Source organism: Plecotus auritus (assembly GCF_963455305.1).
Source record: "Plecotus auritus genome assembly, chromosome: 12".
Lineage (NCBI taxonomy): Eukaryota > Metazoa > Chordata > Mammalia > Chiroptera > Vespertilionidae > Plecotus > Plecotus auritus.
In genome coordinates this window covers 15,722,571-15,741,817 of record NC_137778.1, presented here as the reverse complement: position 1 = coordinate 15,741,817, position 19,247 = coordinate 15,722,571, and the positions used below count along the sequence as shown (strand labels likewise).

The 19,247-nt window shown below is 42.1% G+C and overlaps 1 long non-coding RNA gene across 1 annotated transcript in view; it reads left to right on the top strand.

Moving 5' to 3' along the window:
* Positions 1-19,247, top strand: part of LOC308236990 — a 203,042-nt gene that overhangs the window by 163,870 nt on the left and 19,925 nt on the right. Inside the window, exon 4 of the long non-coding RNA XR_013959395.1 lies at positions 770-863. This is a non-coding gene — a long non-coding RNA (uncharacterized lncRNA). The remainder of the gene's footprint in view (positions 1-769; positions 864-19,247) is intronic.

The window sequence follows — 19,247 nt, the reverse complement described above, 5'->3', positions numbered from 1 at the left end:
ACCTCCAGTGCCTTGCTGGAATAGTCGAGCTACATTTCAGTTTATGCTGTGAAACCTTAATTATAATATAAACAGCTGCCCTTCAGCCCTGTGGGGCAGCCTTCCCCCACCTCCCTCCTCTGGCTTCTGCACAGTGCCTCCCTCCTGAGTGGCCAGGGTGGTCCAGGAGTGGGAAGGTGCTTCAGGGAGAAGGGGAGATCATGCCTGAGTGTGCCATAGGGTTTGGGAGACTAAGCTACAGGGAGCCCCTGTCAGAGCTCCATCTTCGAATGAGGAAGCCTAAGGCAGCATCCCCATCTTGGTACCACTCCCGCACCCAGAGTCTCCTGGTGACAGAAGGCCCCAGAAGTTAGCAGCCAGCCTAATGCCATTTGGCTTGGCTAGGTTTAGCCAGATGTGGTGTAGTTACAGGGTAATATATTGGTTCATTTACTCCCATGTAAGGGAGAATAGGGTCTTCCTTCCCAGTTCAGACTCCATGGATTAGAACCTGGACTGAAGGGATAAGGAGTAAAACATTGTGATGAAGTGAGGTAATCTGATGGTCAAGGCTCTCTCTTCAGTCTTTGTGGGCCAGATAAAATAATGTGAGCTTCTCAGTGGTCTACAATGTAGAGTGAGCAAGACAGTCTCTTGAAGAGTAGGGATAATTATTTGAATTTATATATTTTTTTTATCATTTCTTCTGTGTAATTTCTGATTTCTGTATGTTTTATAAGTGTATAATAGGATATTTATCTATACACAAATATCTCACTTAATCCTACAGAAGCAAGGCAAAGCGGAATCAGAACATGGAGAGTAAAGGCTGACTACCTGGATTCAAATCCCTGCTCCATCATCTGCTACCTGTGTGACTTGGGGTAAGTTACTCAGACTTTCTGTGCCTCAGTGTCTTAATCTGTAGAATGGGGCTCACAAATTCTAATCTACATGAGGTTGTTGTAAGGATTACGAGTTAATGTATGTAAAGTGCTTCTAACAGTGCTTGACCCTGAGTAACTATTCAGTAAATGTCAGTCAGCAAGGTGGGAAAAGAAATATAGGGAGATGGAGATCCAGGGAGATGAATGGAGGAGCTGGCGTTCCAATTTTGGGATGTGTTGGGATGCATGATGGAAACTAAGTCCTTACCAACAACCAGATGAGACCAAGAAGGTGAAGGACAACAGCACATCTCCCTCAATCAGAAGAAGCTCTGCCAGTTGGCCCTCGTTGCCATCAACCCCATCAAGTGTGCTGATTCATCTCTTTATAGTCCCCCAGAACTTCCCCCAATCTCTCAGGGTATCATTGCTCCAAGGAGGGACTGTAAAGCCTTCTGGAATGATAGTCAAGATAAGCAGAAGAGCTGCAGAAAGGAAAGTGCTAAAATGATTCGGTCAGGTAGTGCAAGATGTACTTCCTCTGGGGAAGACGTCTGGGTGGAAAGGCCTGGGCTGGAACTCACATTAGAGCTTCTTCCCTCTGGGTTCTTTGGCAGCCCTTGTGTCTGACACTCACATTCTCCAATTCTGTATTAAATCCAGAAGCAAGATGTTCTCGCTATAAAGGCCTTGAGCTCTTTTGGAAGGTTTTCTCGATTTAATAGGCATCTCGGGTTGGTCTCACCCAACTTCCTGTTCTGACAGCAGCTGCTGGCTGAGTCTGAGGTTCATCCGACCTATAAAGTGTTTCAGATCTAGGTCTTGGAGGTGGGGAGAAGTGACCACCATCGAAAGGTTGGAAACTGTGGTGAGCTAGAGCATTCTTTGCCAAAGACTGTCTTCTAGTGACCAACTTGCTGGTCTCACACCAATTCTTCCCCACCCTGAGTACTGGTATTCATGCTTGCCAGCTTCCAGCCAGTGATGGCTCCATCTTCTACAAACACCACAGAACAGATTCCCTGTTCTTCTCCCACTAAAGAACACAGCCTTTGCGTGTTTTCTAAAGAATTTTAGTGTAAGTAGTAGTCAGAAGCTAACAGTAACTAAAATTTCCAGAAATAAAGAGAAAATTGCAATGTTTCAGGACACTTTAAACAATGCACTTGAAACAAGAGGCTTGCAATAGGATTTAAAGTCCTTGAGTGGACTTTTGTATTTTTATTTCCTGTTACCCTGACTACAGCTTCATCTTCTTCATTCATTCCAACAAGTCCTTCTTTAATGAAGACTTGGAGCGTGAAGTCCACGATTATTCAATGTGGGTAACTCTTCATCTCGTCTCTTACCTCTTGATGGCTGATAGGACAAGGGAAGCTACTCAAGAGACAATTAAAATGGTGCTTTCAGAAAGCCTCAGCCAATAAAATGTCCCTCATGGTTATAAAGCCTCTCTCCCTGTGTCAGTCTTCTTAATGTCTTAATATTAACTGTCCAATTAAGGTTTTACAAGCCCTTGGGGGCTGCTGTATTAAGTAAATTAGGAGGAATGGTCACATTCAGTGTTAGCTAAAATACACAAAGCTGGTGGTAGGAATAGGAGCTACCTATTAGATCTTTCATAACATGAGTCCCTAAAGTAGAAAGAATAGTTCCCTCAAGATTTGTCTGATGGACTGCCTTTCACGGGCTGGTTCATATTTATAAGCCAATTTGTCTGGAAATAAATACCTTTAACACACTTAACTAACTCCAAGAGGTGGGTCCCATGGGAACCAGTCTTCCTAAATGAACTGTCTTAAGAAAGGTTTTAGCAATAGCATGGTCAATTCTAGAATTTCCTCCTTCAGGAAATATATACTAATATATATCAGTCATAGACTGGAGTTTAAGAAACTGCCAAATTGAATCCAGACACCTAAAAAAAACTTCATATACCTAGTTAAGAGATGGCATTGGAAAGAAATAATATTTTACATATAAACAAGCCTAAAGCTCAATAATGGTCCATCTGACCTGAGATTAATTTGAACAACAGTTGGGCTTTTCATCTACTATGAAAAGGGGGCGTGCAGTCATGAAAATCTGCCTTCTGGATCATCCAAAACCATAAAGGTTTTTACTGCAATGAGTATGCTTTTGATATTGAAAACATTGTACTTATCTCTAGTCCCTTGACAATCAGTTGTGAAGGCACACGCGGTACACTTTAGCAAACTAGAATATTCAGTTGACCAGAATATTGCATAATTCAAAACTGTTTAAGAGTTTATTCAGCACTTATTCCATGCCAGGTGTTTGTTAGACACTCTGGAATAGCAATTCTGAACCTACGTCTGTGGAATTCTGAGAGGTTTATAGTAAATGGACTTTGGGAGTGTGTGAACCCAGAGCTTGTGTGCAAAATTAGATATCTGGATGTTCATTTTTCTACAAGAGAGAGTTCATAGCCTTCATCAGCATTCTTATGAGTTGTAAGTAGGTGCTTTCCTCATTGCGTGTGTTTGGGAAAGGATGTTTTAGTGCAGGAATGTCACAGATTTTAAAAATGTTACTAAGCATTAGCTAAATTCCCCCCCCCCCCCCAGAAAATAGTTAATCTGAGGGTAGATTTCTGGCTCCAAGAAAATCACTCCAAAGGTGATTCAGTTCTTTTTCTGTTGTTTTGTTTGATTGTGTTGGAGGGGAACTTTACTCAGACCTGGGAATGGTATACACAGTCTCTTCCCACTATGAAAATTCCATTTCTTTTCCTCCACCACCTTCATTTTTCCCCTCCTACTCTTTCACTCCCATGCTCCAAATTCTTCACCCGGCCTGTTCCCTCTCTGCTTCTCGCATTCCCTTTGAGTTCCTTTCCTCCACCCTGGGCTGCAAACCTGCTCTGTAATCCACAGCAGAGCAGCTGGCGTTGGCTGGCAGGGCCAGGTTCCTTGGTTTTAGACGGGCCCCGGAACAAGGCAGCGACTTTGGTCTCTGGGCTCCTCAATAGACTGTACAACAAAGCCGTGGTGAAAGAAGGTGTCTTCTAAGAAGTTCACATTACGGCCCGTAGTAAAAGAAAATGGTGATATTGTTACAGCTGCCAGTTCCTTCCCATTGTCTTCCTTGTCAAAAACATGCCCCCTCCAAAGGGATGGGATGCGTTTCAGTACAATTTGAGAATGTTCAGTAACCCAATATTATCTGCATTTCCCTCCTTGTTTCATGTTACTTTCTGATCCTTGAGTTCTCCCAAGTTCACAGCGGTCCCTGACATTACGGTGACTTGCTAACTTTCCCATTATCCTTACAGTCAATGGGAGAACAATAGATTGTGTTATTCTGTATTTCGCTTCCCTGTCACTCAGTGTTTTATCTCCGCTGATACCCCGGTACCAGACACAGAAACCAAAGTAGGTTGTCTTGTCTTCAGCGAATCTTGAATGCCTTTTGTTCAGAGAGGCGTTTTGTATTCATCAGTCAACTGAGGACTCATCCTGAAGAAGCCCTCAGTCAGCACACAGCCCCAAGTGAAAAAGGGATACTCAGGCTGTGAAATATTCATAGCAAAAGGTACCTCAATCATGTTCACCTTTTGGCCCCCTGAGCCAGACAGGATCACCAACAGCAACCTGCAAATCTTGTGGACGTGAACAATTTCTGGATGGGAAAACGTGCCGTGACTCCTCTCCACTTTTGATATTAAACCTATTCACACAGGCCCATTTATCTTCCCACTCCATCTGCCAACACATCTCTGTCAAACAGTTTTAATAAAAGTCCAAAGGTGAAATGATAGTGATCAAGGTTTAACCCGATGTCTTCCCCCTCTTCTTCGAAAGAGGTAATAGATAGCCTTCCTCCCTCATCCTCTCCCTCCCTTACACTGCCTCTTTAAATGCCTGTTTCCTGGTGCTTAGAGACAGCACTGAGGCTGAATTAAATGGCATGTTGTTTATGTTTCTGAAGAATGAAATCTTACCAGATCAATAAACTCATGTCCAAACAGAAAGTAACTGAAGAATATAATGGCTGCTAATTGGATGCAATCTGCTGATGACTATTAGGTGTCAAATTCAACCAGAAAATAGACTCCATAGCAATGCACAGAGACAGTGGGACAGAGGAGGAAGCAGGGAGGGAGACAAGAAAAGCCACTTTCAATAAAATGTATTCTCTTGGAGTTCCTGATAAAATAAGAATTAAATAGTCAAGAATTCAGGGAAGCTCTGTTTTTATGTAGACCTGGATTTCTACATAATCTAATTTCGAGGTAAAGAAGTGGGCTACAGCAAGTGGAAAAAAAGTTGATGAATGAACCCCCCATGCTCATCACAGCTAATTGATACACATTTGATTTAGTGCCTGTTATGCCAGACACTGCCCTAGGCATGTTAGATGCAAGCACATGAGGATTAAAAGAAAGTCCAAGAAATGCATTCACAGATTTAACTTTAGTGTGTATTTTACCAAATACACTCTTAAGACACTCTCTGGAGAGTGAATATCCAAAGTGGACTCTGGCCAGCTCTCTACTCCACAGAGAAGTCTAAGAAAGGGTTTGTCACCACTTCCCAGTGGCTTTGGAGATGTGAAGGACTGAGATGAAGAATGGCAGAGAGATCCCAACTCAAACAATATCTTGGACAGATCCCAGTCGCTGCCTTGAACACTATATTAAGAAAAATTCAGAGACTGTGTCCATACTCAGAAGGAAAAAAAAAATCTATACTGAAATAGCAATTTCTGCCAAGAGCATGGGTGGAAAAGTTGGTAGGTTTTTGTCATTTAAGTGTTCTTGGTTTCCAGCTCTGTTTAAACCTCAGAACACAGGAAAGGCTGCAGAGGATTCCAAATCAGTCAACTTCGTTGGGAAATGTAGATGCTAATTTCATGTTGGGCACCTAGAGCTCCCTGGAGAGAAGGCCTCTGCCAATCTAATGAATAAATAAAACACAAATAAAGCTTCACGCTCAAGCCTTGGGTGCCCCAGGGAGACAGACTCTTGGAATTCAGTGATGAAGATGCCTGGAACTCTGCTGGACCCATCCGGGAGACCAGACTGCTTCAGAGCCCAGACTCCCAGGGCCTATCAGCTGCAAATCTAGCCCTAAAGAAAGCAAATAATTAAGCAGGTCATTAGGAAGCCTATAAAAGTACGGATATGCAGCTACGCCCTGCCGGTAACTTCAAAAGGTGGCCAAAAGGCAGAGAGATTCTTTGTAGCAAAGGAAACGGCAATGGAAAAAATGAAGTCTCATGACACCCAAGAGCTACCGGGTAGCGGTTGATTCCACAAAAAGCTGCTCCAGCTCAAGCAGGCCCAGTGGCTCCCCATTTGCTTGGTCAGTGCTCTCAGAGTCCACCCAGGCCTAGGCTGTCTCTGAGGTCCGCTCTGCCCCACTTTACAGCAGGGGCTGGAGGTGGACAGGGCTCTCCCCAGGAGGCCAGCAGACCTGGGAGTCCCAGAGTTGCCCTTTTAGCCTTGGCTGGGGCGAAGCTGTGTGAAGTGTGCTTCTCCATTTCCTTCCTGCAAGGCCCTTCCCACTACATGACCTGTGGCCTGAAATTGCTCAGGGTCTTGTTTGGGCTGGAGAGGAGATTCCATTAAACTCACGTTCATTCAAGTGTAAATGACCCAGATATCATTATCTACTTAAAATTTCAACAATTCCCCAAAAAGAGGACAATATTTAATGGTGGAATTTGAGATGATGTTACCAGACGTGGGCAAACTACGGCCTGCGGGCCGGATCCGGCCCGTTCGGCTGTTCTATCCGGCCCGCAGAGTCGAAAGAGCGGAGGGTTCTCTTGCTCTCCCCTCCGCTCCTTTACTTTGAATTTATATTAGTTCACACAAACACTCCATCCATGCTTTTGTTCCGGCCCTCCAGTTCAGTTTAAGAACTCATTATGGCCCTCGAGTCAAAAAGTTTGCCCACCCCAGTTATAGACTCTTAGAAGGCTATTTCTTTTCTTGTCCCCAAATCTTATTTCCTCTTCAAGTAGAGGCAAAGCCATTCCTGTCCACCCCGACCAAATGCAGACGCACAGCGTGTGGGGATTCTGTGGGCTTGTATGTTCTAGGCTTATGCAGACTCTTGTGGTTGGTTAGTCCAGTAGTCAGCAAACTCCTTAGTCAACAGAGCCAAATATCAATAGTACAATGATTGAAATTTCTTTTGAGAGCCAATTTTTTTAAACTTCTTCTAACGCCACTTCTTCAAAATAGACTCGCCCAGGCTGTGGTATTTTGTGGAAGAGCCACACTCAAGGGGCCAAAGAGCCTCATGTGGCTCGCGAGCCGCAGTTTGCCAACCACTGGGCTAGAGCATATTGTTCCCAAGGCATCTCCCAGTCCCCCCAATTCCAATCTGACCCCAACTGGTTTGGAGATGATAAAAACAAGTTAGAAATGCAAATAATAGTGAATTAATTTGGCTGGGGTACGGCCACTCCAAGTGTTCATTTGGGAAAGGAGAATATTTTCATTAATTCTTCCTTCCCCTCTGTCCACCCTCCTGCCATCAACTGGAAATAACATTTCACTGGGTTCAGTTTTTCATTTTTAGAAGACGTGTGTTCTTTTACTAAATTAATTTACCTAGTGGAGCCCTGATGTGATGTAATTTTGAGGAAGGACAATACTGAGTTGGTATAATTATTTCTTCATATTTAAAAGCTCCCTAGGTTAATGTGTTTTGGGGAACAAGCTGTTAAATCATTAGGGATGGTGTTTTGCAACCTTTTTCTAAGCAGCAGCTAATGCTGACTTGAGGTTGGGCTTAAAGACCACCCCGGCCAGAACTCTCTCCTAGTAAAGGGCTGGTCACCACCTAACAAGCCTGCTTAGTAGAACTATACGTGATGAATGTGATCATAATAGAAAATTTTTATTTAAAAGAGAAAACCAAGGGAAGTTGCCATGTCAAACTTTATGGTGCACTTCAGTTGCTGAGGAAAGAAGAGGAACCTTCTGGAAGCTGGAATCCTCAGATGGCTCCTTCAGATCTGCTCAATTGTTGCAAAGAAATAAATGGTGGCGGAGACCAATTTGAGATAGAACATGATAAAAATTGTTCTGTGTGGTTCCAGAGAAGAGAACCAGGGGGAAGTCATGATAGACACAGTGAGGGATGCCTTTCCTAACAGACAGACCTACCAAAGCACAGGAGATGCGCCTGCAATAAGGACTTCCACATTGTTACAGAGCAGAAAGAGTTCGAACCCGGGGCTCTACAGAGCCAAACACTAAACATGGAGAATTGCAGTAGAGAAAGCTTGGTTATTTTATTAAGAATGGCACCACCCAGGAGAACAGGAAGTAAATAAAGCCTGAACTCCTCAGTCCAGGATTCAGGACAGGTGTTTAAGGATGTAGGGGAAACACTTACGTGGAAGCGCTGGAGAGGCAAATCTTTTTCTTTTTTCATCTTTATTGTTGAAAGTATTACATATGTCCCCTCTTTTCCCCCCATTGACCTCTTCTGGCCCACCCCTACTCTCCCGCCCTAGGCCTTCACCACACTATTATCTGTGTCCATGGGTTATGCATATATGTATACAAATTCTTTGGTTAATTTTTTCCCACCCCCTAGCCTTCCCTCTCTTCCCTCTGAGGTTTGACAGTCTGTTGGATGATTTTATGTCTCTGGATCTATTTTTTTTTTTAAATATATTTTATTGATTTTTTACAGAGAGGAAGGGAGAGGGATAGAGAGTTAGAAACATCGATGAAAGAGAAACATCGATCAGCTACCTCCTGCACACCCCCTACTGGGGACGTGCCCACAACCAAGGTACATGCCCTTGACCGGAATCGAACCTGGGACCCCTCAGTCCGCAGGCCGACGCTCTATCCACTGAGCCAAACCGATTTCGGCTCTGGATCTATTTTTGTTCATCAGTTTATGTTGTTCATTAGATTCCACAAATGAGTGAGATCATGTGATATTTATCTTTCTCCTACTGGCTTATTTTGTTTAGCATAATGCTCTCCATGTGCATCCATGCTGTTGCAAATAATAAGAGTTATTTCTTTTTTACAGCAGCATAGTATTCCATTGTGTAGATGTACCACAGTGGAATCTGCTGATGGGCACTTAGGCTGTTTCCAAATCTTAGGTATTGTAAATTGCACTGCTATGAACATAGGGGTGCATATATTCTTTCTGATTGGTGTTTCTGATTTCTTGGGATATATTCCTAGAAGTGGTATTACTGGGTTAACATTATTTTTATCATGTTCTATCTCAAATTGGTCTCACTCCAAATGGGAGTTCCATTTTTAATTTTTTTGAGGAAACTCCATACCGTTCTCCACAGAGGCTGCGCCAGTCTGCATTCCCAGCAGTGCACGAGGGTTCCCTTTTCTCCACATCCTCTCCAGCACTTGTCCTTTGTTGATTTGTTGATGATAACTCATTAGTCAACAGAGCCAAATATCAACAGTACAACGATTGAAATTTCTTTTGAGAGCTGAATTTTTTCAACTTAAACTTCTTCTAACGCCACTTCTTCAAAATAGACTTTCCCAGGCCATGGTATTTTGTGGAAGAGCCACACTTAAAGGGCCAAAGAGCCGCATGTGGCTTGCGAGCCGCAGTTTGCCGACCATGGTCCTAAGAGATGTATCAGCACACATAGTGCTTCGAGACATGTCTGAGATTTGGCTGCCAATGGTTTCTTCTAAGATTTTTATCATTTTGTATATTACATTTAAGTCTTTTATCCATTTTGAGTTTATTCTTGTGTATGGTGTAAGTTGGTGGTATAGTTTCATTTTTTTGTATGTACCTGTCCAATTTTCCCAACACCATTTATTGAAGAGACTGTCCTTACTACATTGCATGCTCTTACCTCCTCTGTCAAATATTAAATGAGCATAATGGCTTGAGTCAATTTCTGGGCTCTCTGTTCTGTTCTATTGATCTATATGCCTGTTCTTGTGCCCATACCAGGCTGTTTTGAATACAGTGGCTTTGTAATATAACTTGATATTTGGTATTGTGATTCCTCCAACTTTGTTCTTCTTTCTCAAGATTGCTGTGACTATTCGGTTTTTTGGTTTGTTTGTTAGTTCCATATACATTTTTGGAGTGTTTGTTCTAGGTCTGTGAAATATGCTGTTAGTATTTTAATAGGGACTACATTGAATCTATAGATTGCTTTGGGTAGTATGGACACTTTAATGATATTGATTCTATCAATCCCTGAATACTGTATATTCTTCCACTTGTTTATATCTTCCTCTATCTCTTTTACCTCTTTAGTTAAGTTTATTCCTAAGTATCTTACTTTTTTTTTGTTGCAATAGTAAATGGGATTGTTTTTTAGTTTCTCTTTTTGAGATTTCATTATGGGAGTCTAAAAATGCCATAGATTTCTGGGTGTTAATTTTGTGTCCTACTATGTTGCTGAATTCATTTATTAAATCTAGCAGTTTTTTAATGAAGTCTTTAGGGTTTTCTATGTACAATATCATGTTGTCTGTGAATAATGAGAGTTTTCCTTCCTCCTTTCCAATTTGGTTGCCTTTTATATCTTCTTCTTGTCTGATTGCTATGGCTAGCACTTCCAGTACTATGTCGAACAGGAGTGGTGAAAGTGAGCATCCTTGTCTTGTTCCTGTTCTTAGGGGAAATGGTTTTAGTTTTTGCCCATTGAGTATGATGTTGGCTGTAGGTTTGTCATGTATGGCTTTATTATGATCCCTCTGTTACCACCTTGCTGAGAGTTTTTATCAAAAAAGGGTGTTGGATTTTGTTGAATGCTTTTTCTGTATCAATTGATAAGATCATGTGGTTTTTGTCTAGCAATCTGTTTATGTGATGTATTACATTTATTGATTTGCGATTATTGTACCAGTCTTGCATCCCTGGAATAAATCCCACTTGGCCATGGTGTGTGATCTGTTTAATGTATTGCTGGATCCGATTTGCTAATATTTTGTTGAGGATTTTAGCAACTATGTTCATCAGGGATAATGGCCTATAATTCTCTTTCTTTGTAGTGTCTTTATCTGATTTTGGAATTAGGGTAATGCTGGCCTCACAAAAAGACCTTGGAAGTGTTCCTTCCTCTTGAATTTTTTGCAATAGTTTGAGGAGGATAGGTGTTAGTTCTTCATTGAATGTTTGGTGAAATTCCCGTGAAACCATCTGGACCAGGGCTTTTGGAGAGGCAAGTCTTAATTGGAGGACCTTACAAGGAAGATCATTTAGACAAGGAAACTAAAATTCAGAGTCTTAGTAATTGCCCAGCTAGTAATTAAGTGACGAGGCCAGACTGAATTCTATATGATTAAAAATCCTGCAGTCCTTTCCAGCCCAGGAGTATTCTATATGGTCCCAAGGGTAAAACTAGGGTCTGTAGGCAGAAATTTCAAGGCAGTGGATTTTGTTCCACCCAATGGAGAAGATGACCTGAATTCAGAGTGGTCCAGAAATGGCAGGGTTGGGGGCCGGCGGGTTGTCATTCTGGAGGCCACTGGTTGCCAATTCATACGGGTCATCTTTTCTCAATGTATGTTCTATAGAATATGCTGTCTGAAGTGTGGCAAAAGTATGTGGGAGTGGGAAAAAGAAATGGCTGTGTGCTTGGGTAAATTCTCAAAATGCTCAGGTAATACATGTCATTTCCTGGGGAATTTCTCTGAGACTTTCACACATGGGTTGTGATCTGTGAATCTGCTAAATGAGGACTTATTTGACTTTGGAACCCCTTTCTCCTGGAATATCTTCAGGGATTACTTATTACATTCCAAAAGACGTAATAATAAAGTACAGTGGAGCCCGAAACCTGGGCATGCGCCCTGATCGGCAATTGAACTGTGACCTTCTGATTCATAGGCCGACGCTCAACCACTGAGCCATGCCAGCTGGGCCTGGCCTCCATTCTACTCTGAAAACACTCCAGATATCCACAGACTTTCTCGCCTGTTCTGCTTCCCAGAGGCTTCTCTCCCATGTACCTGGGTGGCTAACTTAGATGCCTCCTGCCTGGCTTTGCTCCATGTGACTGTCTGTCCCCCCTCTCCTCTGGGCATCTCCGATTCCTCTTACACTCTCCTATTATATTTTCCAGAGCATTTACCATCTTCTAGCATATGATGCAATTAGCTTTGGTATTTATGTTGTCTCCTCCACAAGAATGTAAGCTCCATAAGGTCTAGGATCTTAGTCTGTTTTGTTCACTGATCTATCCCAAGCATTTAAAATCACTCTTGTGACATAACAGGTGCTTAATTAATATTGGTTGAGTGAATGAGTGAAACACAGTTCCAGATTTCATGGAGGTGCTTCTGTGAATACCCACAAAGGCAGAAAACTTGTGGGATGCATTATTTGAGAGTTTATTTTAGATAGATAGGTAGAAAGATACATTTCTAAATTTTTGAAAGTACTACTACACTGTGTCTATGTACATATGTGCACACATGTGTGCATATACATACTAGTATATTGACTTGAATATCAAAATAATTTCAAAAATTTAGATCATGTTCTAAGTAATAGATTTTAAAAAATCAAAACATCAGGTACCAAGGACAACCTGTGTGCTTTAACTATGATGCCCTTTATACCCAAACCTTGCTGGCATCACCAGCAGAGAGCTCTGGAAGATCCAAGTTCGATCCAGGAGTGTATCGGTGGCCTATTTATATCTTAATATCTGGGAGATCAAAATCAGGTGCCAGTGATGCTAAGAATTTCAGGATGCTACTTAAAAGTTTCCATTAAGTAGGTTAAAGGTCATCATGACATGACTGTCATTTATACCTTTATGTATAGTCATGGACACTTTAGAGGCTTCAGGATCTATTCTCCAAGCAGAACAATCATTTGTCATCTTCTAGGTGTTGAAAGGACTCTGAGAAGGGGCCCTCAGACACAGGTTAGCCAGGGGTGGGCAAACTTTTCGACTCGAGGGCCACAATGGGTTCTTAAACTGGACCGGAGGGCCAGAACAAAAGCATGGATGGAGTGTTTGTGTGAACTAATATAAATTCAAAGTAAGGGAGCGGAGGGGAGAGCAAGAGAACCGGATAGAACAGCCGGATCCGGCCCGCAGGCCATAGTTTGCCCAAGGCTGGGTTAGCCTCTACCCAAACTTTACTTACAGAGCCCCCTGCTTCTCCTTTTCAGAAATACACCCATGTCATCAGATAAGCAAAGCAAAAGGAGTGGGTTTTTTAATGGTGTTTTTATTTAGACCAGCCTGGGTCTGGCTATGGGAAAATGTCATTGTCCCCCTTATTTAAGGAGGAATGAAGCTGTAACTTGAGTTTCAAAACGGCTATCACCCCTTGAGCTACCACCTGCAGGATGGTGACCGCCACCCACACCTGGTTCTGCCTGGGCTTCCTGATCGGTGTCTTGGTGTTGAGAAGAGAAAGGGTAGGGAGGTGAAGGTTTTATTCCAATTCTGGGGAAAGTCATGCATCTCGAGAAACAATGATCTCATTGTTATTTTTAGCTTTTATTTACAAAATGGTTATATTTTGCGTTATATATGTACATGGCAATTTAAAAAACACATATAAGTAACAGGCATTCAGCGCGTTAGAATACTTAATATGGGTTTTGAACTTCTGCCAGGAGTAGGCCCCAAAGCAATTCTTCTATTTGCATTGCTGCATTTATCCATTTCCAAACATTAGAAGATCCATCTATGAGATTCTGTGTAAATCCTGCTCACAGATAATTTATAAAACAGCTTTCTTTCAAAATGTTCTGCGGTTTTTCTAATCTTGTCGCTTTTCTAATTTTCTAATCACATAACCTTGAAGTCGAAAGACACAGCCTGTGATAATCTGTGTACATGGTCTTCATTATTATCACAGTCATTTCTGGGGAAGGAAAAAAAAAGAGAGAAAACACACACAGGAAAAAAAAAAACAACCTTTCCGCCCCCCACACATTCAAAGCTGCCTTTAAAGTCCTACTTTAGTCACAGTTCAATCAGATCCACATTAGTCCCACGCATCAGACAGAAGAGTGTTCATGAGCATAAGGGGGATATTGACTTTAAAAATTTACTGGCGAGGCGTTCAGAGCCTGCAGGAATGTCAAAACTCCAACCTGCATTTTGATGTTTTAGCCTCCGGTTAGTCTTGACTGACATGCTTGGAGCACTTTGGTCTGTGCTCTGGCACCCATTAACTGTCCTTGACTCAATGTTATCCCGGCCGTTATGGGCAGCTCGGTGCCTAATGGTTTCAGTGGCTTAGACGCCCCAAGGTGTAAGGAAACTCACGCCTCATTTTAAGGGATCACATTGGCTATTCTTGGCTTCATTATGGGGGGCATTGTTTGATTCGAAATAATGAGGGCCTGTTAATTATTATTCTGATAATTGGGCCTCATGTGGGAGCATGGCAGAGCGCGAGGTGTTTTAAAAGGAAGCAAGTTTGGAAAAGGGAGAAAGCAATGTCAAGGTTGAGGTGTCTTTGAGAGGAGTTTGTTTATATGCAAAGTGTTTTCACCCAAGTGGGGACGTGGCGCTGGATGGAGGAGCAAGAAGGAGACTGGAGCGAGCTTAGGTCTATACTTACTTCAGCTACGGTGGATTGCAAAATTGCTACCTTGGGCAAAGCATTCAAAAAGGCTCACCAATCCCATGACTGAACCTGTAATTACACGTGAAGAGATTGGGAGTTGGGTTCTCTTGGAGGAAGAGATATAGGGAGAATAGTTGTCCTAGTTGAATCCCATTGGCTCTCTGGGGAAAACTGAACTTTGTTTCTTTATGTGCTGTCTTTTGTCTTATTTTTCCCATCTATAAAATGACAACCAAGTCCATTAAAGGTGTCACGTAAAGACTGCTGCCTGGGCAGACAGAAGGGGTGGCTGTCTGTCCAGGAGGCACAAATGTCAGGAGTGCCTGAGGTGGCAGAGAACAGGTGACCTTTGTGGGCAAGGGGGTGCTGGTGGTTGGGGGGAATTCTCTTGAGTAACTCAGTTCCAAATGAACCTCTGAGATGCTATGAAAATTCTGCTTTTACAGACTATCCATTAAGTTAAAAGGCCTCCTTTAAGGTATTAAATCTGGACGTGGTCTTTCTCTTAGGTGAATACTGTTATAGCATTCACATTTATTTTTAAATTGCTGCTGCTCTTGTAATTGTGGGGGAGAAAACTCCAAGAATCGATGAGTCCCCACAATCTTATCTCTTTCCTGGAATCCAAATAAGAGCCCATAGTGTCTCTAGCCATTGGAAGGAAGGGTTGGATTTAAACAAATGTCTCAATTTGAAAGGAAGAGGGAGGGTTTGGGGGGAGGTAAACTTGCATTTGAAGCTTTAACCTGGGTTTTTTGTCAGACTTCCATATACTTCAGGTAGAGCTGGCCAGCTGAGATGAGAGCTGGCCTGCCTATAGACCAGGTGACAGTGACCGACAGGAAGAGAAGAAATAGAGAGGAGGACCATACTCATTTTGAGTTCCAGTGCTATGTTCACCTGACTTTGCTTGGTTCTAAATCTCACTCTTCCAATTAAACTGGAGAGACTATCAAAAGTGCGTGTTCAAAACGGTTACAGAGCCTGGAGTTTTGGACTTGCCTGCGCCTTCTTCATACGGCTCTGTGATTCTCTTTTGTATGTGTGGATGTTCTTTGAGATGCACTGTGGGAGGTGGGGCAGGAGGAAAGGGTGGGAGGGCCGAGCACAGTGCTGAGGATTGAAGAGTTAGTGGCCAAAACAGGTGATCTTGTCTGTGATCTCTCAACTGTTCCTAACAGCTTCAATGCATCTCATAGGTTCATCAAAATGACACTGCACTTCCCTGGAACATGGCACACTAGGTGCTGAGCTGGTCGAGAGCACAGCCATCTTAGACCCTGTGCACAGGGGGGAATTCAAGTCAGAGTTGGAAAGCAGGCAAGTGGAGACCTGGACCTCACCTGACCACTCATTCATTTACGTGACCTTGAGCTTAACTAATTATTCTTGGTCTGATTCCTCATCGGAGAAATGCGGTTAAACTGAGAGAAGTCAAACCCAATAGAGATGCTATGAAGCATAGAGTAAGGTTATAATCATAAAGCAATTTGTAAAAAAAAAAAAAAAAAAGGAATAAGGTAATATTTCCAGATAAATTAGGACAGTATGGATCCTTAACACTACCCCTTCCTTCCCCTATACCTCCCATCTTGCTGTGTTTGCAATCTTAATCTTTTTATTACTGAGTGGATCAGCCTCCTAATGAAATTTCCTCTACTGGAATAGAGTAGACTTATGATTTTGGAAATAGTACCCAGCACAGTGACCTACATGCAAATACTTGTTAGAAAGATGAGTTTTTCAGCAAAGAATATGTCTTTTCTGCTCAAGATCTTGCCCTTGCAGGTGACGAACATAAGGCTGACTGCTCCAGCTTCCCTTCAAACAAGACTCTATAAAAGTTTTTAAAACTCTTTTTTCTGTTTCTTTATATTTTCATCCTACATCATTTCTTGGATTTCAAGTTCTGGCTTTCATTTAGCTCGTTTCTTTTTATCTGTCCTGGAAAAGCTGCTTCATGCTTCTATGAGGGACAATGAACCATGTCTTCCTGGGACTATTAAGTAGGTGTGACATTATCCTATCCAGATCCGTGCCTTTTATAGATTTACTGCCCTGGTACCCCAAGGCCTTGACTTTTGCAACTAAGGGGTCCTAGTCTTTTTAGTCTGTTTTCATACAGAAGTCTCTCTTTCTCCTTTGACTGAAGAAAGCCAACGGCCACTTTTATAAGATGTTTTACCATCTTACAATTATTACAGAAACCACCGTCTCTCTCTAGAGAGCTCACAGTTTGCTAATCCGATAGATGATGTATCATCAAGAGCCATGGGTCAGAGACACTCCTGGATGAAGACACTGTCTAAAAGAAGGGAAAAAGCTTTGTTTATCCCCAGAGCGCCCCTATTTCAAATAGGAAATCTTCCTCAGCCTTACCAGTTTACAGTGATGTCATCTATGTCTTGACATTCACTAGGGCAGATGATTGCCAAGGTCTTTGGTGCCTTTGAACTTGTACAAATAGTTCCACTTCAGTGATGGTGACTCAGAAGCCAACCTTCACAGCTGCCGCTCTGTTCTCCGGATGGCAGGGCATATGTGTTTCATGGATGAACCCTGGATAGTGGATATATGGCAAATACATATTCATTCTCTCGCTCTCTTTCTCCCTCCCTCCTGCTTTCTTTTCCTCCCTCCTTTCCCCTCAAAATAGTTATGGAGTGTTTTCTTTCATGTTTAGCAGGTTACATGGACGACTCTTAGTATTTCATGTTGCGTACAAAATATCTGTAATTCAAATAGTGTGCTTCTTTCTGACTGCTTTTCCTTGAGAAAAAGGACTTTGTCTTCCATCTCCCTGTGCCTTGCTCACTAATGATGATAATGAGAAAGTCATAAATACTATTGATTATAGGCCCTGTTAAGATAAAGATCACTCAACTGATCAAGTGACCATAGGGTACATTATAAGCTGAAGTAAGTATTTTATGATTAGGCATTTGAGCTGAATAGGAATCCAGGATAAACCCATTTGGAATGTGGTCTGTAACCCCCTGACCACTCTCCCCCACCTCCCTTCATCATTCATTTGTGGGGTTCATTATCATGTAAATTATCTGTGGTGACTTTGGAAGGCCGGCCAATTCACCACTTCCTAGAAACATTCCTCTCCTCTGCTCCGTGTACTAAGGAAAAGTGATTAGGCTGGTTGCTGAAGAAGGAACCTACCCATTCCAGAGCTTTCAAGCTAATATGCTTTGAATTATCCACACTATCAAGTTCTTCTTACATTACAGATAATGACAAGCTGTTAATTTAAAAGAAAATAATTATTTTATGGCCTTGCACAAAGACAATTTTATTTAATGGTCACAGGTAACAAAAGCCTATCTACATTTGACTTGTTCAAAAGTTTCCAGTAGGGAATGATGTGGGAGGCTAATGTGGATGGCATAAGGCATGTTTGTGAAAACATTATCATGAATTCTTTTCTCATTTTTCTTGTCACTTCTTTCTCCTCACTGTTCTGGTCTTAACAAAGGAATCGGTCACACTGCACTATCAAATAGATGTGACAGAATACTTTATCATTTTATGGGAAGCATTTTTATCCCATCACCTGGGTCAGGATGGTTTTCCAAAGCTTCTGTGATTTGTGAACAGATTTGTCCAAGATTACGAAGGGCCAGACAGGCACAGTGTGCTGTGTGCTCACATGGTAACATAGTTACCAGTCAAGGCAGATCAGCTGAGTTAATGGCTGTTAAACCAGGCATATGGCCTTGGGTTCAATTTGAGTTTCCTTGGCATCTCATGAAATAGCTCAGGCTAGCCTCTCTAGAATTGTACAACACTGCACTCTTTCAGAGGCTGTGCCTACGCGCACAAACATTTTCATTAGTTCAACAAATAGTTCACATCAGATTAGAATGTGCCAGGCACTATCCTAGGTGCTGGAGATGGGTGGCTGAACAATATGGACATTGTCTCCCTTTGGCTGTTAGACTCTAGAAAGGAAGACAGACATAATAATTGATGTGCAACACAAGAAGAAAATACACAACTGCTAGTGACTAAATTAAAAACTTCTTTTCTCAAGTAAATTAGTTCAACCGAATTCTACCTTTTTTTTCTCTTCATTATTTATTTTACCTCCCACTACATCAGTGGTCGGCAAACTCATTAGCAACAGAGCCAAATATCAACAGTACAACGATTGAAATTTCTTTTGAGAGCCAAATTTTTTAAACTTAAACTTCTTCTAACGCCACTTCTTCAAAATAGATTTGCCCAGGCCATGATATTTTGTGGAAGAGCCACACTCAAGGGGCCAAAGAGCTGCATGTGGCTTGTGAGCCGCAGTTTGCCGACCAAGGCACTACATCATAGCTTCTCATGGGGTCTATAGTGAGGTACAACTGACTATCCCAAAGGAGACTGGTTAAGTGTCAGGCTCCCCAACTTCTCTAGTGAGGTGTGGTCAGCTCCTGCTATTTCTTTCCCTCTACCTCCAAAAAGTTAATTTGAGACAGAGAAAGTTTTAGCATTTATCCCAAAAGGAAATATTTGTGTCTGTGTATATGTCTACAGAGTCATGCGCCTCTTAACAATGGGGAGATGTTCTGAGAAATGCTTCGTCAGGCAATTTTGTCATTGTGTGAACATCATAGTGTGTACTTACACAAAACCTTGATGGCATAGTCTACTCCTGCAATTGTATATGCTATACTTCTATACAACTGGCATTGCAGTGGGTTTGTTTACACCGGCATTACCACAAACACGTGAGTAATATGTTGTGCTAGGACATTACGATGGCTATGATGTCACATCACTGAGTGATAGGAATCTTCCAACTTTGTTATAATCTTACTAGAGGCCCGGTGCACGAAATT